The following is a 26,700-nucleotide window of genomic DNA, read 5'->3' as shown; positions in this document are numbered from 1 at the left end:
TCCCTTTTTAACAGCAAGATTAGCAAGGGTAAGGTCCAGCTTAGGTAGCACATGGTGGGCCAATGGAATCGGGGCCCTCAGACCTAGGTTTCAGCCCAGAACTTGTTCAGACAACAGTCTGTAGGCAAAGAAAAGATTCAAAGATTCTTCAAGAAGTTTAAACAGGATGTTTTGTTAAAGCTAGGCCTAACCAATCTGCAAACATGCAAGGCCAGTGCTTGGCACATCTGACTTGCTGCGTGCTGACTGAAAGCTGAAACTCGCACAAGTACAGGCGAGCAGTCCTCTAGGGTCTCCGAGTTTTTCTGCATGTCCACATGCTGGCCCTCAATTTGAGCGGCGGCAGCGGTTTCTAACTACCGGCAGTGGATTGGTGTGGTGATCAGCACTGCACTAGGATAATCACTTTATAATTTCTTAATTTTGAGCACTGGTACTTTTCAGTAGAAGGTTATTTTTACTGTCATTGTCACAGATTTTGATCACTATCACAGATTTTTATTTTATTTTTGCATGTATTTTCTTTATAAATTGTGTATTTATAAGAAGATATATTTTTGTTTTAGATGTATAAGTTCTGATTATTTGTTTTATTTATTTTTTCACTGTGGTGCATTTAGCAACTACTTGGCAGTAGTAATATCATAGGTACTTCATTTGTTTTTGTGAATATATGCTCTGTGAAGGTCTAAGGTAGTGATGGTGAACCTTGGCACTCCAGATGTTTTGGAACTACATTTCCCTTGATGCTCATGCACTCTGCAGTGTAGAGGAGCATCATGGGAAATGTAGTTCCAAAACATATGGGGTGCCAAGGTTCACCATCACTGGTCTAAGGGATCAACACACTTTTAATGTATCTTCTATGTTAAAGACTATGGAAGAGCAGAGAGGAGAATAACGGTGCTGGATAATACAGTACAGGACACAGACTTCCTTTAAATCATTACAACTTACCGTATATGCCTTCAAAAAAGTCTGGAGGGACAGCCCCTTATATAGCCCCTCCCACTCAGAGGTAAACTTTGAAACGAAATAGAGAGAAGCTTGCCTTCTTCCTATGAAGGTTTTCTTTCTTTGAAAGCTTCCTTCATCATGCGGCCGCACCAAGCCACTGTGGCTTTTCAAGCAGCTTCCAAAACCATGAACTCTGCGGCAGAGCCTTGGGGGACCATGCCTGGACCCGTCGCATGATTGTGCTTCCTTTTGCATGTAATGCAGCATATGACGCTAGCCAGAGGGTGCTTAATAGGTCCAGAGCCATTGTTTCTCTGGTGCAGAGCCTAGTCTCTGAAGAACCCTAAAGGGGAATGCCTCATGGAAAGAGTTAATTCCCCTTTTTCCTGCTAATGTTGTAGTGAGTACACAGGGTTGTAGTCCTTTAAAAATTCAGTCCACGGGTACTAATTGATTTTAAATTCTTGGACTGATGCATTACCACTTTACACCACTTCAGTGGTGCTGTCTATAGTCCAGGACGACTGGGATTAATTGGTGCCATTTGGATGTCTGGTTGGAGGGGGGGCGCATCTATGATGGGGCTGTTGCTCTGTGTAGGCCTCTTGTTTTTGGTGCTGTACTGTCTACCAAATGAAAAGTCCTTACTTCTAATGTGCTACCTCACTTTGGAGGTGATTTCTGCACATGTGTGCCCTGATTCTACCTCTTTGCATTTAGGGCAACAGCCAAGTAAAATATCTTGACTCTGGTTTCTAAGAGCACACTAATCGTAGTGCTGTCTTGCTGGTTGCGGTGGCCTACAGGTGTTTTGCTACTACAAAGGATATTTTTTAGCCTGTTGACTACATTTTATTCACACATGGCAGATCATTAATGAAAAAGAGGGGGGGGGATTAGGTGGGTTGACTAGCTAAGGCTCTGGGGGCTGTAGTTGGTTCAGGACCCTGATATACTCTTCCCCATTCTGACTCTGCCTTTCTCTGGTCATTCAGCCATGTCCGAGTTCATGGGCAGAATTTCTGTTCTTGTTGAGGTCTTGGATGACAGGAGTGACGTCATACCCCGCCTACTTCCCCTCCGACTTTAGTATTTGACTTTGACTTTGACCTTGGACTAGACACGGTACTGGGGGAGGAAGAATAACCCTCACTCTGTTAGACCTCCTGGTTACAATGATTTGCCTACTAGGGAAATCTCTTCAAAACTTAAAGTGGTTGTAAAGTGTCTTTTTTTTTTTTATACATACATGTAAGCAAAACGACAGCTGCGCTAAATTCAAAATCAATATAGAGATGCCACTATATATGATGTGGAGTGCATATATTGATTTTATATATATATATATATATATATATATATATATATATATATATATATATATATATATATATATATATATATATATATATATATATATATATATATATATATATATATATATATATATATATATATATATATATATATATATATATATATATATATAATTAAACATCAATAAAGGTGAATAAATGTGGAAAAAAAACAATAAGTGTGATCATAAGCAATACAATTGATAAACAGTCCATAAAGTAAGATCTACAGTCCATAGAATTGTGATCCCCAAAAAGTGATAATGAAATCACAAAAGGTGTTGAAACAAAAAATATCCAGTGCAAAAACTACTGACAATGTGAAAATGTGATAATGGAAAATGTGAAGAAAGAAAAACCTCCACCATAGGTAATAGCTGCCTCTTACGAGATAGTATTGATCTCTGATTAGGAGATCATACTCGCTTTTAAGGTTATTTCCACACAGCTTTCCACCAGGGTTGTCCTCCATGCAGATATTCACATCCAGTACATAAACCGATATGTCAGGAAAAAAGAACTTGCATAGTGTAAAATCCAAGGTGTGTTTATAAAAAATTGCACTTGCAATGTAGATGACATTAAGAAGCATTTAAAAACATCGAGCCGGCTGGCTCCTCAATATGCCTGCCCGTCTTCCGGGTTCAGCTGGCAACGCGGTGACGTCAGAACCTCGCCTGCCCAACGTTTCGTCGCACAGAGGACGTGGTCACGGGATAACGGGCGGCGCTCTGACCACCACTTAAATAGACTAACTGATCTCATAACCTCGCTGTGAGTCCTATGGAGACCGTAGAGACGCCATTTTTTGTAAGGGAACATGTAAGGAAAACAAATTTAAAACCCAGTAGGAATGTAATAATCATTCCATCTGGTATGCTCTGCTCCCACAGCGCTATGGAAAGCATTAAAAAAACAATGTGTGTACAATTGAGGAGTAAGCAGTGTAATGACAACGGGTAATTGAATACGGTAAAAATTAGTAAATAAAAAATGGTGAAAAGAAGAGAATTTCAAAAACAACTAATCAAAAAACACATTTAATAATGAATGACAGAATGTTGTGTGATTACATGCCTAAATATTTAGAAGGGATATAAAGAAAGACTATTTAGACTAAGCAGAAAGTTCCCAATCTGCTGTCCAATACAAGCCTATGGCCGTATTGAGAGGTCTTATCAATAGTACGGAAACAAAAATATGTTCCAAACACATTTCGAATACATGTCTGTACTAAACCAGTAAAAAATTAAAAAAAGAGGATAAAAAATATGTTTTTGATGAAAAAGTGTGGTAAGCTAATAATGAAATTAATATTAACCAGCCACCTAGGATTCACATCGAGTTCACAAATTAGACCCAACCCCAAATCTTTGTACTCTGTGAGTACTGCAAAAACATAAATAAACCCAGATGCAAGGCAAGACAGGACAGACATGTATTTGAAATCACTTGATGGGCATTTAAAATGTAATCTATTTATTTTTTCCCTTAAACTGCCCTCCTAAACTTGGGGTGCGTGTTATATGCCGATAAATATGGTAGTTTTGGTTTGTTGCTATTTGCTTTATGTTTACCAAACTGTTTATTGCATAAAAAGTATAGATATAAAGATGACAGCAGGAGTTTCAAAAGAGAACTCCACTGTCTTTGCAAAATCTAATATATATATATATATATATATATATATATATATATATATATATATATACATATACATATATATATATATATATATATATATATATATATATATATATATATATATATATATATATATATATATATATATATATATATATATATATATATATATATATATACTGCAAAAGTCTGTAATTGACTCAAAATAATTTTCATTTCAATCAGCATCCAGCTATGAATTTCTAAAACTAGCCAAAAATTCTAATATTGCTTCCGCGTAACCATGGCAACAGTGCAAACATGCTGTACGCCCCCAGAAATGTCATTCTCTAGTCATGTTATTGCCTTACTGTTTTTCAGAGTGTCAGTTTGAACAGAGATCATAGTAGAACTCTGTAATGACAGTTGGAAAAATCTTTGCATTTTATGTAACCAACAAAGTTAATTGTTTCATTGTTTTTCACCTGAAAAGTGGAGTTGTATGTTTTAATGCCATCATTTGTATGGAGTTGTCTGTGTATGTGCTCACTGTGAAAGAGCACTTAGAATTGTGTTTTAAGGCACTGCTGCATCTTGATTGCTGATTTCAGAAGGGTGAGTTTTGGTGGTGTCTGAAGAAGCCTCTACCAAGATGGCCACTTCCTCACAGAAACCGTGTAAAACAAGGCACAGTAGGTAGTAATGAGGGAAGGATGAGCTATAGGCATGACACAGGCAATACTGCGGACAAGTTCTTTGCCCTCTCCCTACTTTTTTTTTTTTTTTTATACATAGCTTTCAGGGTAGTTCCCTCGTTCCAGTGTGTGTGTATATATATATATATATATATATATATATATATATATATATGTGTGTGTGTGTGTGTGTGTGTGTGTGTGTGTGTGTGTGTGTGTGTGTGTGTGTGTGTGTGTGTGTGTGTGTGTGTGTGTGTTTGTTTGTTTGTTTTTTATATATATATGTATATATATGTATATATAAAAAAAAAACTTTAAAGCGTTGGTAAACCACATCCAAAAAAAAAGGCACCCGGCAGTTTAAATCATAATGTGCTAGTATGCATCTTGCCTGAAAACGAATCCCTCCAGCAGTGTGCTGTCACGCTGAAGGCGCATCTTCACCCGGTCTTCCTTCTGTGTTGGCTGGCTTTAGCAATATGACTGGCCAAGCCAGCAATGACGTAAATCATGTGCGCCGGAGTCACTGTTTCCGACAACAAATGTTGGATGGTCATACTCTCAAATTGTCCGACAACAAATGTTCTGTCGGATTATCCAATCGTGTGTACACATCCATTGGACTAATATCCAAAGTACAAACACACATGCTCTAAACAAATGCTAACCATAAGACAATGTTGGCAGAAGTTGCCCAAAGGGTGGCACCAAAGAGCAGAAAAAACACGTCGTTTCGTGAATGTTGGCTGAAAAAGTTCTGCCGTCTGTATGCAGAACAAGTTCACGGGCAACGCCCTTCGGACAAAAATCCACGGATTTGTCCGATGGAAGTCTGATCGTGTGTATGAGGCTTAAGTCTTGTGTGTTGTCAGCCCTTTCCAGTTTTCTTTGCTAAACTACTCAAAATGTCCCCCTGTCCCATTATTCACAACTCTGTGACTAACCAGTCTGTAGTCCCAAAATTAATTGGGGAGACTTTTAAGATGCCTTACAACTTTGTGACCTTTTGTGAATGTTTGTATCAAGGCGTAGGCAAGATGTAGACAAAGCTGGGTGATGGGGGGGGGGGGGGCAGTACCATTGCTGATTAATTTGTGATGCTTTTCCTATATTTTACCAAGAGACATAATATTAGAAGATGTTTGTAAAATTAAGAAACATGTCTAGGAGGATTTTTTGTGGATGAGCCTTTTAATTTTGGTACTGACACGTCAAATTTTTCAAGTTTTAGTTATTTTTGTATCTGTCAGTACTTTATAAATATACCAGTAAATCGGACTAGATGACGGGTTTTGTGCAGCCGTCATAGTCCTCCCTAATAAGACTGAATTCAGTTCCTTTTATTGGAGCAGCAGCTGTATCTCAGCATTTGGCAGGCTTGCAATTTGACAAAACTGTGACATAATAGAGAGCTTTCTCCTGGAGGGTGCCCATTACCGTCACGACTTTCTTTGTGGCTTCTTTATATGAACAGGGTTTGTTTCTAACAGAATGTAAGGTTTAAATCATTAAACATTAGAGTTTATAATAGATTTTTTTTATTAACTAATAGACTGTTGAATGGCATTACGACGCCGTTTCTTTTGCTGCAATAAAATGATTGCATGCTGTTCTGGGACTGAACACGTTAATAATGCTCTCAATGTGATATCGCTAATAATATGCTTCGCAGTTGTGCCGTGTACTTTATTCCAGCAACCATTAGCTGGCTGCTAGAAATCAGACCATACGTATGGTAATGCTACAGTGTAGCACAGGCATAGGGATGAGGGAGGTGAGGATCCAAACTATCTGTCAGGAGTTCTTTCATGAGAACAAGGTTGGTGGCGCTAGGAGAGGCAGCCAGTTTGGGATGATTTCACATCGATGCAAAAGCGTTGCTCATTTTCACACAGGCAACAGCTGTAAAATTGATCACTTATTTTTGTGTATGGGGACATCTTTGCATTGCTTCATATAACACGTAAGTGCCAATAAGTACATTGTATTAGTTGTTTGGAATTTTTTTTTCTGTTTTTTTTTAAATTGTTACCTTTTGCATGTACTTTTTTTTAAATATTTTGTATGTCAACTATTTATGTGAATGACTGCAACATTTAGCAGGTACAAAAATGCATTTTGTCTGTAAAATGCTCTTCCTGTTGTAGTCGTATCTGTCATATTTTGCAGTAAGGATTAATACTTTTTTACAGCATTGTTTCTATGTTGCCTGATTATTATTTTTTTAGATATATATTATCTCTCTCCTTTTTTATTTTTTTCCCTCAATATGATGACTGATTAATAATATGTGATATTGTGCTTTAGTTCATAGTGCCTGAAGTTACATTTTAGTCTTTTTGAGGTTTTAATAATGGCTCATGTGTTGGATTTCTCTGTAGTTAGGGTTTATTTTTTATTTTTTTGTGTAGATCCTTAGTCTAATAAACTGGAATAGCTTGTGTACAGTTCTTGAAATCGATTTATTTGATACATTTTGAGAACACCGAGCTTGATGAATGTTTTGTCCTCCTTTTTTTATTTATTTTTATTTTTAAAGTGCATGAGATGTTACAGGATTTAACAAAAGCATGCAGGTTCAATTTATAAAGCTCTAACCTATGTGTTCTTTATTACAACCATTATTTTTTTGGTCATGTGATTGTGATTTGAGGCTCTTGTTGATAACCATCATTATTTCCCATAATCGTTATAGCTCAGTGAAATTAGTTTATATCTGGAAAATACCCAGCTGGCAAAGGAAATGGTCACTTTGAGACTAGAGCTGATTAAGTTGAAATGAAGTGGGAGGTCTCTAGTGTGTCTTTTGTAAACAAGACCATAGTTGATAGTCTTTATACAATTCTCCTTATTAAAAAAAAAAAAAAGGTTACCGTAAATTATTTTAGCTTACCTCTTTTGTAATATTCTTAATTGCTTCTTCCATCTGATTTTACTTTCAGATTCTTTTAAGCCTTTAAGAAAATTGTCGCTTTCAGTTGAAAATTAAATATCCTACATTTTGTTCTGTTGTAAGAATGTGTGGGATGCTTAAGGCTGTATTAACAAATTTGGCAAAAGGATGCAATTGGCAGGTAATTCTGACCCTTTGCCAAGCACGTCCTAAATAACAGGGTTAGAATAGTGAACCCGTGCTGAAAGTCAAGGCGAGAGTGCAATGTGAACAGCCAATTATGCACCATTATTTCATTTTACAGGCTTCTTCTTTCCCCCCCCCCCTTTTTTTTTTCCTACTCGATTCAGCTTTATTTTGTTTACCCTTATTTTTTACCAGCCAACAATAACCACATGGATACCCTCCTCCAAAATATACTTATATTCATTATTTTGATAATTCACCTAAGTGTGTGGTGGGGGGCGGGTGTTTTTTTTTTTTTGTTTTTTTTTGCAATCCCTCCTCTAAACGCCAAGTGTTCAGAGGGTGCTGTACTGCCCGGAGTTTCTGTCAGTCAACAGCTACTAGCGAACCGGGAGACATGGCTGCCCATCTATCACACTGACTACTGTAGTCTACAGCAGTGGTCTCCAAACTGCTGCCCTGGGGTGAACGTGGCCCTTTGCTTCCCTCTTTCCAGCCCCTGGAGCACTATGCCTCCTGCTGACAACAATGGAGCATAATTCCTGTCATTGATATTGATGGGGCACTATACCCCCCCCCCTCACTGACACCAATAATGGGGCACTATTCCTTCCATTGGTACCTACGTGATGCATTCTTTCTTTTTACTGCCACCAATGATGGGGCACTATTCTTCACACCGACATCAATGATGGGACACTATTGCGAATTGTTTTGCATGATGCCCACAATGGTGTAAAATCCCCCCCCCCACTAATATCAATGATGGAGCATTGTTTACCCCCATTTTCTACTCCCACCAGCCACAGTCAGACCCCCTTAAAATCTGAAGGGCAGTAAACTGGCCCTTTGTTTACAAAGTTTGTGTACCCCAGTTTACAGAATACTATGTGCAACGTCGCTACCTGTAGCCTCGATCAGGCAGACTGCATGTCAGCCCAAGAAAGCTACACAGGTAGCATTAGCGAGGTATGTGTGGGAGAGGTGTAAGCTGGCTTTTTTTTTGATAATTTCTTTGCACAATTCATTGTATAGTGCATACAGGGAATTAAGAGAGGGAAGATCTATGAACGTGAAGTTTAGTCTTGGGTTTTTAATTTATTTTATTAACAATTTTTCCTCCATATTTGAATAAATATGTCCCCCCCCCCAGCTAACGAACATGTAAATGGTTCCTTGCAAATGTAATGCAGTACCCTCCAGTTAAAGTAGAAGTTCACCCTAATACTAAAATCTCGAAATCTACTGGCATCAACAATCTAAGACTGGCCTATATAGCCCTGTAGCAGAAGAAATCGCTATATATACCTTCTCTGAAGCCACTCGGGTCCCATGCTGAGCTGTCAGCGGTGGCTTTTCTGTGGAGGCGGGTGCAGAGGACACAGCTGACAACGGAAGCCCCCATATCTATGGGTGACATCACTTTCCAAGCATTTCCCGTTGTCGGCTGCCTCCTGCACAGAGCTTCTGTCGCTGGAGACCGGACCAAATCTGCTTCAGAAAAGGTATGTATAGTGATTTCTTCTTTACAGGGCTAAATAGGTTAGTGTTTGATTGTTGCCAGTATATTTACAGGTTTTAGTATTTGGGTGAACTTCACTTTAAATGAAAAACATTTGGTACCATGCTACATGGCAAATGCTTAGTGATTACTATATTAAAATTGTAAAGGAGTCGCTGGTGCATTAAAGGGTGTGATTTCCCCACCCATTGTCAGCGCCATTACAGTATTTCAAATTAGTATTTACTAATAGTAATTTATACTTTGATCAGCAGCAGAATTAATGGTTTCACCAAACTGGAAGTAAAGGATTCTAGCCTTCCCTTAATTAAAAGAACAAAAAACCTTTTTCATCTCTGAAAAATTTCCTCACTTCCTGTCTTGTAAAACCCTTTCAGTAGGACAGGAATTTAAAGGGGTTGTAAAGGTTTGTTTTTTTATTTTCTAAATAGGTTCATTTAAGCTAGTGCATTGTTGGTTCACTTACCTTTTTCCTTTGATTTCCCTTCTAAATGTTTTTTTTTGTCTGGATTTCTCACTTCCTGTTTCTCCTCAGTAAGCTTGCCCCCATCATCCGAGCCGTTCTGGCTGGGGGTTAGTCAGTCAGAACAGCTTACTGAGGAGGAACAGGAAGTGAGAAATTCAGACAAAGAAAAAAAACATTTAGAAGGGAAATTCGAAGGAAAAGGTAAGTGAACCAACAATGCACTAGCTTAAAGGAACCTATTTGGAAAATAAAAAAACAAACCTTTACAACCCCTTTAATTGAAATCTCTCTAACAGAGTTCCAAATAGTAGTGATACAAAGTGACGAAGACAAATATGTTTGGCCTGACACTTAACTGCTGCTTTTTGGTTTTGGAAAGAAGGCAAAACCAAGTGTGTAGTGTTATAAATCTCTCAAATTATCCACTTGCATGAAATTTACATTCTTAATAGTGTGATGCAAGAATGGTAAATAAGCATTATTAATAGCAGTGCAATAGCGGCAACATTTTGTATAAATGCAGAATTATCAGTATCATAAAAACATTTGATTATATAGTTTTAGGACCATTACGGTACAAACCGGCTCCCCAAATGTTTCTTTTAACAATTTGCTAGGTCATTACTTTTGGTCTTCTATAAACTGTTGGTTCTATAAAAAAAAAAAAATGAATTAAGCAGTAAATGCATGTCCCTATGTACTATAAAGATAAACTATATGAACTGTGTGCAGACTGCTCATAAGTATGCAAGAGAATTATAGCAGAACACTTTCAGCTAATGTTTAATTCACTGCATGCACTGTGCTTTCTCAAAATAACTGCAGTTTAAGTATCTGTAATGAACCATATGAAGAATAGTCTAATGGTACCATTATATTTAGGAATATACTTTAATTTATCCTTTTAAAATGTATGAAAAGTAAAGGTAAATACTTTTTTGCACCTGTGTTTTGCCACTGGTCATCGCATGTCAAGGCCAAACACGCTGCAAATAAAAAAATTAACAAATTTCCCAGAAATATAGTGGGCTGCTACATTACTCTTTGATGTGAAACGGGCGTCGATTCGTCGGGGCAAACTTTCACCGCGATTTGGTGCCATTCAAAATGGCGAGGATCGCAAGGGTGTCCCATGAATTGGCCCTGCCTACTGCATTTCTCATGCATTACAAGATACACCTCTTCTGATCACAAGCCGCTCTAGATTATATATAAATAATCTAAAACTGCAGTATGAATAAAGCAGCCACTAGACAATTGTGATACCGATTGAAAATTAACTATAACATCTTAAAGAAACGCCAAATCCAAAAATACAACACAAAATCCTGATTTTTTTTTTTTTTTTATAAAAGACTACAATCGGTGACAATCAAAGTGCAAAATCCCTAATTAAATGGCAACATTGTGCAAAATTCATAGCTGTCCTTGTCCAAGTGCACAAACTCCTTTTTAACACTATAAACAAATGTGCAAAGTTCTCAACAAAAATCCTTTAAATCTTGGATAATCTAGCCAGACTTATGCTCTTGCCAACTGTCTTCCACTTTCCAGTGAAAGAATATTGTGCTTCAGCCACCATTTAAAAAGAACCTCTTACCACACTGCCAGGACCATTACATTTTATAAATGGTCAACAGCATGTGAATGATCCTCCTCATACGGTCTCCACGCTTGATTCCACCATCCTGCATGGACCACCTCTGCCACAGAAATGGGGCCACCAGTGGAATAAAAAGTGAGGAAATGCTTGTCGTGAAATGGTAAAGAACTCATTTTATTTAGCCACTACCATCCCGGGCCTATTCTGGCACTCCTCTCCTACATGTAAAAATCATAATTTTTTGCTAGAAAATTACTCGGAACCCCCAAACATATATGTTTAGCAGACACCCTAGGGAATAAAATTGAAGTCGTTGCACGGTATTTGCACAACAATTTTTCATGAATAAAAAAACAGCAAAGTTAGCCCAATTTTATTTTTTTAGCAGTCCTGTCTATGTTCATGCCATATTTACACGGATGCCCTATAGCAATGCTTGAAAACGAGTGTTATGCACATTGGCACTCTGCGGTACTAATTATTTTTAATGGCACCCCAGTGCGCCTTACCAACACGCGTTGCAGTACATTATAGCTTATGGTAACACACTACCATGCATTGTATTAGTATGCATTAAAAAAATGGTGCATGCACTTTTTGGTGCATTAGGAAACTGATCCAAAATAAGTCCTATGCACACAATACTTCTAATTCTATTAATGTTTTTTTGACCAGTGGTATGCTGACTCCCTGCCCTCAGTCACTAAATAAGAACAAGTATGAATGACTTCTGGCTTTACCCTTACTTTCCTGATATGCATACTTGTTTCTGGCCAGCGCTCATACACATCAGGCATTAAGCATTTGAAGCCCATCTATTTGCCTTTTTATTTCCTTGTTTAGGGAGTATTTTGTTTAAACTTCCACAGGGAATCCCCAGCTAACTGTTATATCAGTGTGAGGCAGTTTTTGCCTTTGCCACTTAGGCCATGTTTTAGTGGTTTCATAAGAACTCATTTACCCATGTATTTGAGAAACGATAATGCCTTCAATTATCTTTTATTTATTTTTTTTCTTGGTGGTTTTTCTGTTTTTACAGAACATATCAGTTGTATGTTTGCACTGTATGCCCCCAACTATTGATTCATACATTGGCCACATGCAGAATATCCATAGATCACAAACTTTCTTGCAAACTCACTCCTTCCGTGATCAGTGAGTTTGCAGCCTGACAGATCTTCCCAGCTCTATAGTTTTTATTATACTTTCATGATAATTTTGGGCACCCACCTTCCACCACCAAAGCCTGCCATCTATTCCTCACTGTCACTGCCCACCTTACACCTCCTTTTTCTGCCCAATGTGTGCCCCCCATTCCAAGTTCACTGATATCCACCCCCTTGTCACCTACTACCCAGCCTAAATCATCACCCCCCCTTTCAATCATTCACCATCATCTGTCACCCCTTTTACCCCCCCCCAAAATGTATTAATGCAGTACAGTTTTATTAGATGTGGTAAGAATTTTTGAATTCATGTTGTATGTATTTGCACAAATGTTTTGATCATTTGATAAACATTTTCTCAATTATCATGTGGTGTAGAAAATCAGCAGTGCAATTTCCTAAATATACTGGTTCTGTTTTAGAGAATACATATATGTGGATTTTGGGGGGTCTTTTACAAATTTTTAAAGCTGTAAGTGAAAAGTCGCATAAAGTATTTTAAGGGATAATAAATCTGTACCTCTTAAACCTTCAGTTGTGCTGCCAATCATATAATTGCTTACAGGAGAATTTTCCGGATAGATATATGAAGACTACAATCGCTGACTTTTTTTTTGTTCTGCTACTCCATTTCACCTATTGGTATGCTGACTCTCTGACCTCAATCATTTGATGCACAAACATCGAAGAAGTATGCAGAGAAACTTCCACTTCGACTTTACTTTTAGGACTGTTGACTTCAAGACAGAGGAATCCAAGTCGTATAGGATAGACTAGGATAGACTAAAGGAAATGCAGATAAGGATTTTAGACTTTACTTTGTTCCCGGTCTGTTCTGAATTCGGAAAAACCCAAGTCATTTTAGAGGATTTAAAGGACTTTTGAGTTTACTTCGGAAAGTTTTGAAGCCAGTAGGTCAGCATATCAGCCAAGCAAATAAAAATTGCCCCACTTGACATATATTGTCCACAAGCTGAATTGGAATTGGTGGGGTCTGCCTTAGGGTGGTGATCGATAATAGACAAAGGCGAAGAAATGGTAGAGAAAGCTTTGCTTCTATTAATGGTATACTTTCAGCAAAATAAATTACTGAGTAATGATTAGCAGCTGATCATGAATTACGTTTCCCCTTTCTCTACTTTTTTTTGCTAGGACAGTGCATCCATGTAAGCCCATTTAGTTGTTATGATATGGACACCAAATTGGTTTGTCATCTTCATATTAAAACTGTCATTTTTAATTCCAGTTAATGTCTGTCATTAATGACATGGTCAATCTAATCTGCTGAATTAATTAAAAATAACATTTGAAGGCCATGACTAAGCCAATTGTTTTTAGTTTACTTGATATGCTGCATAAGATTTTTTTGAGACAGCTAATGCAGCACATATTACCCAGTGGTGGAACTAGTATACATGGAAGAATAAGCTCTGTCTGCACTTCTGTTTTTTATTTCATTCTATTTGTACTGAATTTAACATTTATAAATTAGAGGGCAAATTTCTATAATTTTTGCCATGTACAACATGTGTCAGATGACGATGTCAGAATCTGTTCTGTTGCCTCTGATGCCATATGGTCATTGCTATAAGCTCTTTGTAGATGCAGGCTAATCTGTGAAGAGGTAATGGTGTGAGCCCCAGCCACTCTGATATCTGTCCTTCAGCACTGGGAAGTTGCCAAAAGAAGGGGGTTCTTCTACAAAAAAAAATGTACACCTTGCAATGCATGTTTGTTGCAGTCTATTTTGAATGGCACCCCACTATTTATTTATTTATTTATTTATATATATATATATATATATATATAATTTTATGAATATGGCAAACTTTTTTTTTTTTTTTTTAGTAATCTATGACGTGTAGTGTAAAACTTTGTGCAAACATTACAAACCAAACCTGTGACCTTGCTAGTTGTAGAGCATTAAGGATGATGACAAAGAGGGCATTTACAAACAACTTTAAAGGGTCACTAAAGGGAATTTTTTTTTTTTTTTAGCTAAATGGCTTTCTTTACCTTACTGCAGTCCTGGTTTCATGTCCTCATTGTTAGTTTTTAGTTTTTTCTCTGATGTTGCTGTAATTCTTCTCTTCTCTTCTGGACACTTCCTGGTTGTCTGTTTCCTGATGACCACAGTACTGGGAGTTTCTAGTTTCATGTTCCAAACCATCATTGCTCTATGGCTCTGTGTAGCACAGAGGCAGGATAACATGCAAAAACGAAACTAAAAAACTACAGGTACATTATATGATTGATTTTTATCTATTTTTAATTGTTTTTAAAAGGAATCAGTTAACTATTATGTCTCTATACCCTGTAAACTGTGATTTCAGCAAAAAAAAATGTTTTCCTTTACAACTCCTTTGAGTAAACACATGGCCAACATCCGGCACATAATCCTAGCTTAATTAGTATTTATATCGATGTTCTTCAGTGAGAGCTCTGTCATCCCTACACACACTGTTAAGCCTAATCTGGATTACCTGCGCTGTCGAGTAAATAAGGGGCTATCCATAACCTTTGCTATTCTGAAAGTAGCTCTAAGGCTAAAATGCAGGAAAATATTCTCCCTTTACAGTTGGCTATATTGGCTATGAAATTGGCCCTGAAGAGTGTCCTTAGGGACCTTTACTTGTGTTTCAGCTGTGCAGAGGATGTGGACGTCTGCTTTATGGTATGGTAACTAGTGTATAGGCAAAATGTGTAATGCTCTGGTGTACATACCTGTTGTGGACATTATATTTAGTTGGTGTGTTTGAGTGTGAAGTTAATAGCTTGTGAAAAGGTTGGAATCTCAAACCCCAATTTTGATTGTGGGTTGGTGTCGTATGTGACCTATTATAGATTGAAGGGGATCGGTGTGAAATATTGTGCTCAAGATAATTATGTTTGTCGTTAAACAGAAATAGATCTGTCTTGGAACTGTCTAATCTTTCATGTTTGGTTGATTTTTATAAGGCAGGTTAATAATTCTGTTGTGTTCTGGCTTAATACCATGTCCCATGATTTAGTATTTCGAAAAACAATTAAGTGATTTCCTTCCAAATTTCTAATTTGATGGCTTTGTGTTGTACTGTAAGACAGACCATCAAAAGAGGTTAACCCTTTTGTAAACTTCTATCCGCTTCTACAAGACTTGACATTTGCGCCTTTCAGAACGATAAAATAATATTTAAATTCAATGCCAAATATGTTGACAGGTCACTTTTTTTTTTTTTTAAAGGTGTGTGTGTGTATGAATTGCATGTGATGAATGTGACCTCCTCGATCTTTACTTGGTGGTAGTTTCCAAGTCACAGAAAAACACCATGAGGTTGATTTACTAAAACTGGAGAGAACAAAATCTGGTCCAGCTGTGCATGCTAGCCAATCCCCTTCTAACTTCAGCTTGTTCAATTAAGCCTTGACAACAAAAAATTGGTTTCTATGCAGAGCTGCACCATATTTTGCACACTCCAGTTTTAGTGAATCATCCTCACTATGTCCAAGGTTAAAATAAGTGATGGTGTTTTGACAATTCCAGGGCAAAAAGTCTTTCAATGAGTAATGACCCCTTTTGTTCAATGACTTTAAACATTTCTGTCTAAGCTTGCGTGGCTTCTGTGATCAGGACAGATAAGTGCAGCCACTGTCATACACAAGGACCCGGATCTAGCCTTTAGCGGGCACTAATTGTAAGTTAATCCTTTTTACATGGCTCAGGCCTTGTACACACGATCAGTCCAAACTGATGAAAACGGACTGAAGGCTGAAGTCTGATGTGCCTATACACCATCAGTTCAAAATCCGATAGAGTCCAACGCGGTGACGTAAAACACAACGTGCTGAAAAAAACTAAGTTCAATGCTTCCAAGCATGCGTTGACTTGATTCTGAACATGCGCGGGTTTTGAACCGATGCTTTTGCGTACTAACCATTGGTTTTGACCGATCGGTCATCAGTCCATCAGTCCGATTTTAAAGCAAGTTTTAAAACTTTGGCCTGAAGGACAAAAGTCTGATGGGCCATACACACGGTAGGTTTGGACTGATGAAACTGAACTTCAGTCCGTTTTCATCAGTTCGGACTGATCGTGTGTACAGGGCCTAATGCCGCGTACACACCATCACTTTATGTGATGAAAAAAAACGACATTTTCTGTGAAGTAAAAAATTACGTTTTTGAAACTTCAATTTTCAAAGACGAAGTTGCCTACACACCATTGTTTTTCTCACAATGTTCTAGCAAAGCGAGGTTACGTTCACCACGTTTTTCCATTGAAGCTGGCTTCATAAGTAGCTTCTGGGCATGCGCGGGTGAAAAAACGTCGTTTTTAAACGACGTTTTTGCTACACACGGTCAATTTCTGTGAAGTAAAAGTTGACGTTTTGAAAAACGACACATAAAATTGAAGCATGCTTCAATTTTTTTTGGTCGTTTTTTAGAAGACATAAAACGACGTTTTCCCCCACACACGGTCAATTAAAGTGACGTTTTTAAAAACGTCATTTTTTTGCATCACATAAAGTGATGGTGTGTACGCGGCATAAGGGTTTGAATCTGGCACGTTTTTGCCATTGCTAGTGTGTTGTGTATTTGTTTTTCATTTTATACTGAATATACCCAAAGTACACAGTAAAAAAAAAAAAAAAAAAAAATGTATGTGTGTATAGTCAGAAATACCTGGTGATCTGCCAGTTTCTTTTCCTTTGGCTTTCACTCTGACCATGCCATGCATTGCTGGCATGCTCATTTTGTGCAACCATGCTTCCTCTATTGAGATACTGGATGCTGTTCCAATGCACAGTATGCCGGTATCTCTAGTGGTTAGAGTAGCTGCCATGCCCCTTGCCCAGCCCTGTTGCAGTGACTGACTGCACCTTCAAGCCAGGGGCTCATTGTCAACACAGAAGCAGATGGTAGCATATGTAAGACAAGGTTACATTGTGTAGAACAGTTAACCCATTGGGATACTAATAGTCCAAGGAATCCTAGTATTCCAGCAAGTCATTGGGCTCATGTGCAGTGTTTCTGTGCAAACTTTATGTAAAATTGTATTGTAGTATTACTTTGCCAGTGGTAATTTCATCCGATTTTTGTGGATACAAAAGCAATAAGGGCATCTAATTGAAGTGAAAAGTGCAACACCAATTCCATAAAAGTTAGGACGCTGTTTAAAACCTACATAAAAACAGAATGTATTCTGCTAATTAGAAATGCCAGAGGCTATGAAAATCTAATCCCTATGCATAGAAATACTGTTCAAAGAAAAAACAGGGATGAGCTCAACCCATGCATCAGTCCCACTATAGCCGAAAACCTAACCATTCTTGCACTTCAATAAAATATGTACACTTACAACAAAAATAGAAGCTTCACATGGGGTGTGTGAAAGTAAACAACCACATGGCAACCATCACATTCCTTCCAATTTTATTTCTAACATCTGGGGTCAAAATTGGCGCATAGCATCCAACCGCCCCCCCCCCACCATCATTGCGTCATGACGTCCTTTTATATATTATAGATCTACAATTAGCCATGCCCGAATGGGAAGGGGCTATAACCCAATGGCCTATAATGCAATCCCCTAAAAACCTAATGCAATGATTTTCAAATTTTCCCCATGGAACAAGCATACCCACGGCTCCTCTGGAATTTCAATCCTAGTGATTTCTTGTTTGTAATACCTCTCTCCCAGTATGCTTTTATTTTAGGGCACGTCCACCATATATGGGTCATCGTTCCTGTTTCCAAGCAGCCCATCCATCCAACATAATTTAGAGGCCTCCTTTTGACAGTGGTGTGCCTTATCTGGGGTTATGTACCAACGTGCTAAACATTTATAATTCATTTCTATCGTGTTACAATCAATTGACGTGACGTGTGTCAACCTCAGTATTTTCCCGACATCTAAATCCTCATCTCCTGTTTCCAGTTCTTCAACCCATTTTTCCATAAATGGAGGAGGTCCCGGTGCATTTAATCCGAACAATATTTAATAAATCCTGGAGATCCCCCCCCCCCTCCTCCCGCCTGGCCCTGTGCATAACCACTGTAATGAGAGCAGGTTATCTTCAGACCTGATCGTTTGGGGCAAGAACTCCATGAAATGTTTGAACTGTGAGTACCTCCACCTTTCTAACACCAGTGTATCTTTTAAAATGAATAATTCCTGAAAAGTGCAAATTTTCCCTTTTCGTCGTAATGTCCCTTTTTCTTAAACCAATTGCCAAACAAACTCCTTCCCCAGTGCAAATTAATTTGTGTCCCTTGGTGGTATCAGAAAGAAATTAAATTCCCATTTTTTTTTTTATTTTTTTTTTGTGTACCATATCCCAAATTGCCATTGCTGTCCGTGTGATAGTGTGTGTGTGTGTGTGTGTGTGTGTGTGTGTGTGTGTGTGTGTACTTGTTAAGTTCTTTTAAGTGTGACGGGATCCAAATTATTTTTCTAATGAAACCTTACTAACCGTGCTTTCCATTTTAACCCACCTTTTTTCTTGTTTTTACCCATTCAACCATGGGTCTACATTTAAGTAAAAAAATCGTTGTGTTTTTGCTCCCCTCTCCTGTCAGTCTGTTAGGAAAGCGGTTGGGAGGGGCTAAACCTCACTGTCTGTGTCTGTAGACACCGGCAGCATGGTTTTGGATCCAGACCAAATGTGTGCCACAATAGGAAGAGGAGGAGCCAGGCTCGGGGCTGCTCTGTACAAAAAAAAAAAAATAGGAAAAGTTGTGCTACTAGTGTACTTATAAAGTGAAGCAGCCAGCATTAACAATAAGATAATATTGCAACAAAATGAAAAAAAAAATGCAGCGCTAGTGACAGTGAACACACTTAAGTGTTCAAAGTGTAAACAAACATGAACTGTAGTGACACAGTACAAGAACACCCATTGTGTTTGACACGTGTAAAAAAATGTATATATGAATCCTGTGTGGACCAGTGAACAAAACAAAAGAAAAACACACATATAAAATGCAATGGTAATAACACCAATAACATATGCTGTATCATAAAGTTCTGAGTGTATTCAATGATGAACTTCTTTAAAGGAAACGGCAAAAGATGAGAAATCATTGCTGTATGGCTGTAATGGGCATAGCAAATGTACTATGTCACCCAAGACGCTGGCATCTACATAAACTCCAACATCAAAGAAAAAAAGTGAGAGCTGGGTACTCCTACCATGAGAAGAGGACAAATACGCCAGAGGCGGTTTGTCAATTAAGCATGTGTAGACTTTCCTGGATCAGGTCTTCAAACGATGATGTTGGAAACAGTGGGTGCTGGTGCTCAAAATTTTTTGGGGGGGGGGGGCGCAAAGGAAAAACAAATTGCAGTCTCACTGTGCCCAAACGCAGCCACTGTTACATGCCATCAAATGCAGCCACTGTGCCATCAATTCGCACCACTGTGCCATGCCATTAAACGCAGTCACTGTGCCATGCCATCAAATGCAGTCACTGTGCCATCAATTCGCACCACTGTGCCATCAATTCGCACCACTGTGCCATGCCATTAAACGCAGTCACTGTGCCATGCCATCAAATGCAGTCACTGTGCCATCAATTCGCACCACTGTGCCATCAATTCGCACCACTGTGCCATGCCATTAAACGCAGTCACTGTGCCATCCATTGTCACCACTGTGCCATGCCATTAAACGCAGCCACTGTGCCATCCATTGTCACCACTGTGCCATGCCATTAAACGCAGCCACTGTGCCATCCATTGTCACCACTGTGCCATGCCATTAAACGCAGCCACTGTGCCCTTTAATGGTCGCCGCTGTGCCAATTGTCCCCACTGTGCCCTGTAAATTGCGTTTCCCCCCCCCCGCCCGGCACTTACCTTTACTGGAGTCAGGCATCCACGTCCCACGATGTCTTCTCCCGCCCTCGATGACTGACAGGCGTCTCAGCCAATCAGGTTACAGGTAGTCAGAACCGGCCAACGTGATTGGCTGAGACGCCTGTCATCTTATTCAAGGGGCGTACAGTCTGTGCGCTCCGAGAATAAGCTTCCGGGACCCGAGGGCTGTATTGGGAAAGCCTATCAGAGCCGTTGGCTTTGATAGACATTTCCCTACAGCCAACCAGCTGGCGTTATTCAGATGGCCGGACATTGAGCGCCGACCATCTGAATAACAGCGGCGAAAATAACATAGATTCGTGCAATGCATGAATCTATGTTATTTCACTCAGTGGCGGTGAGAGCCAGAGGGGGCGGCGCTCCAGCGCCCTCTATGGACGAACCGCCACTGGTTGGAAAGGAGACTCTGTCGTAAATCCAGTGTTGTCAGTCACAGATGTAGATGTGAGATGGAGCAAAGCAGATATCAGCAGACCAGAATATGTGATGTCATGTAATGGAGGGTACCATAAAAAGAAAAAAACTCCACATAGTGCAGATATTCCAAATTCAAAAGGTATAAAAAAAGGTCTTTATTGGCTTAAAATCAAAAAATAAAAACGTAATAGAATACAGGCAGCTGGGAGATGCAAGTATCAAGTGATCAGAGTATAAAAAAATGTGTGTGTGTGTGTGTGTGTGTGTGTGTGTGTGTGTGTGTATAGATAGATGGAGCATAGTGTGGTTATGCAGGCTGTGTACCCGACCATGTTTCGAGCTAAGGCTCTTCAACTGGGGCATCAACCTGCCAGGACTACACCACGCCATTAAATCGTGTTCTAGAGTGGCTGTTGAATAGTGCAAACAGCTGTTTGTTTACCCAATCACTGTAGCAGAAGGCACAAACCTACATGCCTCCAAGTGGCCACCCATTTTGCACCCAATCCACAGAGGCGTGAGAGTACCGTATTCTGGCGCTTGCGTTCCAATCTCTAGCCACCAAGATGTCCTTGTTGCATGACTTCCGGGGGAGATGTGGGAGTGGCGATCAGACACACAGTGTGATGGTAACCCCTCCTGCTGCTGACGCCACATGTTGTCATCACACAGCATATTACCATAAAGCTTGCGTTCCCCTCTCCTGTCAATTAGTCTGTAAGTAAAGCGGTTGGGAGGGGCTGAGCCTCACTGTCTGTGTCTGTAGACACAGGCAGCGTGGTTTGAGATCCAGCCCAAATGTGTGCCACAATATGAAGAGGAGGAGCCAGGCTCGGGGCTGCTCTGTACAAAATCATTGCATAGAAAAGGCAAGTATAAACCTGTTTGTTGTTTAAAAATATAACATTTTACAATCCCTTTTTTAATATTACAGATAAGCATTTGCTAACCAGTTACCTTTTTATAGGAATAATACAGTAAGTTGCATGTGTTAGCCCCTATTAAATGACACAATGGCAAACGTCACCGTTGCCCTTTCTCTCCTTTACTATACATCTTGACAATGGAGCACCTGGCGATGGCACTGCATAACAACTTGGGCTTTACAGGGAAATATGCGTGGGCTCTCACTGCTACAATCTATCTCCTTTTATGCATGTCACACATCCACACATGTCCCTCCCTGCTTTTGTAAGGGAACTTGAGACATTTGGGAATGTGAGTCATTTTAAGTCCACCTATGAAAAGGCCGAGGCCTTAAGCATATTTCTTTCTCCACAGGAAAGCTCTCCGATACAATAACCTTTTATCTTTGAAATGGAATGGCTAAGTATTTGGGTGTACGTATGTATGCTAAAGCTAAATTTTCTATGGTTTGGGTACGTAAACATAATCAAAATGGACATACCCAAATTACTTTTGTCTTCCAAAACGATACCAGCATGCTCTCCCATGGGATTTCTCAGACACCTCAATACAGCCATACAGTAATAGAATCTGGGATTTGACACGGTACCAGATACAAGTTCCACCCGATCATTGCCCAAAAGTAGAGGCGGCGGCACTCCCATATTTGTCTCTCTACCTTCATGCACCCTCTTTTAGTCTCATTCTGGATTGGTACCATAGAAGATCTACAAAGTTGAGGACTATTTTAGAAGATGATTTAGCTATATCTTGCATTATTACTGTGGACGGCGCTTAGCCATAGACCTTCTAGTAACTCCTTGCTTCTTTAATGTCATCTACTCTTGGCACCTGAGATCTCTATATACATAAGTTTCCTCTGGTCCATATCTATCATATTTGGGGCTAATGTCCATTGTCCCATTTTGGGATACAATACTGGAAATGTATTATAACCTTGTTTTCCGAATTCCCCCAAATTACTCCATGTACTTTCCAGGTCCTTTTTAAGCAAATTAAAACGGAATTGCTACATAATTTCCCTGCCTCCATGGAGGACTGTTAATCGCAAGACACTGGCGTAGGCCTCATACTCCGATGTCTAAGCATATGTGGGCATGTGAAATTAACTCTTTATGCCATATGGAACAGATAGTCTCCTGGGAGAAGGAGAGTTGTCAGATTCTCTTCTTCTTTCTTCTTCTTTCTTCTTCTCCAGTAGGTTCATCTGGTTGGTGAATAATGAGAGTTGAGTCTCACAATATCAGATTATAGTGAAAAAGCATATGTGGAAAAAAAAAGGGGTAAAAAATAAATAAGGAAGAAAAGTCCCACTACATATGATAAGTGAACAAATATAAAAAATCCATCCTCATGGGATAAAGCTGTCCTTATGGGGTTAATACAAAAGATAGGTAGAGGGATAGAGTGAACTTCATCCACCAGAAAAAGGCACCCAGAAGTGGTATTGCAGTCTCCTTACCCTATTAATGTGACCAGTATTACGGTGGTCTCAGCAAGCGTGGGGATTTTAGGTCTCCCTCCAGACCTTCTATGGTATGTCTGAGGCGATGTCTGTTTATCTCGAATGATCAGAGAAGAGAAGAAAAGACCATAGCATAATACCAAAGTGTAAATTTATTGGGCCAAAAAGTTATGCACTTACAAGACCATGGAAATCAAATATCGATGTAAACAGATCCAAGTGTAATGGAGGCGCGGCGGCTTCACCTCCTTCTCCTGCTTGTGTGTACTCCGTGCTTCCACGTCTGGAACGGCGTGATGACGTTGAATCTGCAAGCCATGCCTACGCGTTTTGTCACCACGGACGTCGTCTGGGATTGGCTGCTAGTTTCGCATCATCACGCATTCCCTTATAATGCCAATGCTCCATTTTGACTAAGGGAAAACGGAAATAAGGTAATGGGAAGCAAACAGCGAAAAATAGCCCATTATTAACAGCTGCAATGGAGAAAAGAGAAAAGCCTATTTAGTAAGGAGAAAACACAAAAATAACGGAGGTACACGGAGCGACACATCTGAAGCAGGATGGGGAAAGAAAAGGGCGCTGCATTCCCCCATCAACACTGACTGTTGGGGGGAATCAAGAAATGTTCTACTTTCCTTCAAGGCCTAGCTGTGTGTTTCTGAATCTGTTTATGCATTTTTCATTATTTTTCTGGTCTGACTAGTCCATATTTGTGTCAGTTTTTTTTTTTAAATCTCTTCTTTTTATTAGAATTTTGCTCTTATGATACTCTGTGCTTTTAGTCATATACAAAAAATACATAAATTACATTTTTACCCTTATTTCCACAACATTTTATTTCATCATTAACCGTGTACCTTTTTTTTTTTTTTTTTTTTGTGCAATTATTATTATTTTTTTTTTCAATTTTCTAAAAAAAAAATATCCCCCCTACCCTCCTCCCCAAACCCCCACCACCTTATATTTACCCTTTTTTAAATCTGAGTCTCATTAATATTCTCTTTTTGGTTTTCTTTCTTCTCCTTTCTTTTTTCCCCTCCTCCTCCTTACCTTTTTTCCTACCCTTTTTTTTTTTTTTTTTTCTTCCTTTCCTTTCCCTTTCTTCTAGTTCTAGGATTCTCTTAAGTGCATGTATTTTTACTCTTTACTATTTAGATTTATGCTTCCTTACGCCTTTCCATCTCCCCCCCCCCCCCCTTCAGTGCCCCATGGTCCCTACCTCCGGAGTCTATGTATTACCAACTGTGGTGGCGCAAGTCTAGCATCCCCTATCCATGGTTGCCATATAAGATCGATTTTACCCGTTTTCCCCCCTACGACTATATGTTAATCTTTAAGTAGAGAATTCACGTATAAGATCCACTGTCTTCCCGTGGGTACATCTGGTGCCATCCAATATCGCGCAATGAGTTTTCTCGCCAGATATAGCACTCTGGTTAACATAAGATACATTCCTTTTGAAAACTACTCCATCTATAGCACCAAGTAGATATACCAGGGGATCCAAAGGGATAGTTATCTGAGCTAGTCTACTTGTACACTGGGAGTCCCAATATCTATGTAGTTTTGGACATCTCCACATTGGGTGTATAAAATCCCCTTCATGTACTCCCCCCCCCCCCCCCCCCACCTATGTAACTGCACTGATCTATATGCCCTATGCAAAATAAATGGTTGTGATCATTTATGAGCCGCAGATATCGATACTACTGGAATGGATTCTAATGCCCTTTCCCACTGGTTCTGATCCATATCCCCTATATCTTCTACCCATTTACTGCGGCAGAGAGATGAACCGTCCTGAACCGTAGTTAACAGTTCCATATACATTTTTGATATTAATCCTCTCCGATCATCCGTTCCCAATACTTCCTTCATCAAGGGTGATGACAATGTTACTAGGGAATATGTTATTTGCTGTGCTTGCATGGCATGTCGTAATTGGAGGTATTGATAAAACCCCCTTGGGTTTTACTGAAATTCCTGGCACAGTTGTTCATATGTTTTTTTAATACCTCCCCCCTCATACAGCTGTGCAAAAAAAGTGTATCCCTTTCCATAAAGTAAATCCCCTTAGTTCCTGTATTTCCGGGTATCTCAGATTATGCCATATCGGCGTAAAGGGCAACGGGCCTATTATCCCCTGGGCTTTCCGCATCTCCCCCATACCCTTTTAAGAAGAATACATATCGGTGCAGAGTATGATATGCTCGGAAGATCAATTTCCAAATGAGACGCCGCCTTCAGTAAGGGGGCTGATACAGTCGCCAGATTGCATATAGGGTCCTCACTCTTTTCCTGCCCCCATCCCACCAACTGCTGAAGCTGGGAGGCCAAGAAGTACGTTTTAGGGTCCTCTATCCTTTCTATACTGAAGGGTAGTTGAGCTGATCCTAGCTACCTTCTTCCATATCAGATCCCTCATTAGTGTGTCAATTTGTTTGAACCATTTGTTTGTGATCCACATGGGGGGAATTATGGAAAATGTATAGGAGCTGTGGCGCCCATACCATTTTTATTCGATTTGCCCGCCCTATCACTGACAATGAGAGCTTACACCAGCTACTGCACTTCTCTTTCTGTCTAACCAGCAGTGGACCCAGGTTCAACTGAAGGTACTCAGCCGGGTCTGGGGATACCACCACTCTTAGATATTTAAAGCTATTAGTTATAACAATCTGATCTGCCCCGGGTGGCAAGGGTTCCTCCAACTTGTACACATGCATCAAAGTTGACTTGGACCAGTTAATAGCAAAACCCGAGAAGCCTCCGAAGTCCCCTATTATCCTCATCACTGCCTGCAATGATGCGGATGAATCGCCCAAATAAACGCATTGTCCGCATACAGTGATATTTTATCTTCCCTCTGGCCCCTACAAAACCCCACCACCTCCATGGCGTTACGGATCAAGATGGCCAAGGGCTCAACCGTTAATCCGAACAGCAGTGGGGACAGTGGGCACATTTGTGTCAGGGTTACTTCAAATCTATGTTCTGTAGCACAAATGCAAATTTTTAGCCCATGCCTTGCTTCCACTATGGTAGTGAGGTATAAGCCTTTGCTTACTCATAACAAGTTTACACTGGTAATGTTTAGGCTGGTAAAAAGCTTGTACACAGTGACTAGATTATATACTATTTTAAAAAAAAATGTAAAAAGTACGGTACCTCCTGCTATTTAATATTTATTTTTTGGATGAAAAGTGATATTAAATGCACTTAATTGCCGTGCACTTGGTAAAAGGAAAAAAATACAAAGTATTCCAAACCGTGGTAAATATATTTTATACTGCCGCCATATATATTTTATTCAGTTAACACGTAACTACTATACAATAAACCTAGAAGCTTTTTTCTAATGCTAAATTCATACAACCCCTCAATTGGAAAATTGGTCATAACATTTTTGCAAAACAGAAAAGAAAATTGGGAGATATATTTGAGTATATTCACATATTCCTGTACATTCAACTTGCAATATGTACCTCTTTATGTAAGCCAGTGTCTAGGGAATTTCTCCCGGTGTTGCTAACCTGTGTGTAAATAGCTTGTCATTATTTTCTC

At 39.3% G+C, this 26,700-nt stretch overlaps 1 protein-coding gene across 5 annotated transcripts in view; it reads left to right on the top strand.

The window, feature by feature from the left end:
- Window positions 1–26,700, top strand: part of TIAM2 (TIAM Rac1 associated GEF 2) — a 272,961-nt gene that overhangs the window by 202,811 nt on the left and 43,450 nt on the right. Inside the window, exon 1 of one of the 5 annotated variants that reach the window (XM_040350979.1) lies at window positions 6,280–6,593. The exons of the other annotated variants lie outside the window; for them this stretch is intronic. The gene's annotated coding sequence lies outside the window, so the exon portion shown is untranslated. Of the gene's footprint in view, window positions 1–6,279; window positions 6,594–26,700 lie in introns of those variants that run through there. 5 annotated transcript variants of the gene reach the window in all.

The sequence above is a fragment of the Rana temporaria genome, chromosome 4 (genome assembly GCF_905171775.1).
Source record: "Rana temporaria chromosome 4, aRanTem1.1, whole genome shotgun sequence".
Lineage (NCBI taxonomy): Eukaryota > Metazoa > Chordata > Amphibia > Anura > Ranidae > Rana > Rana temporaria.
Note: the sequence above shows the minus strand (reverse complement) of the source record. Positions and strands in the feature narration are given on the sequence as shown.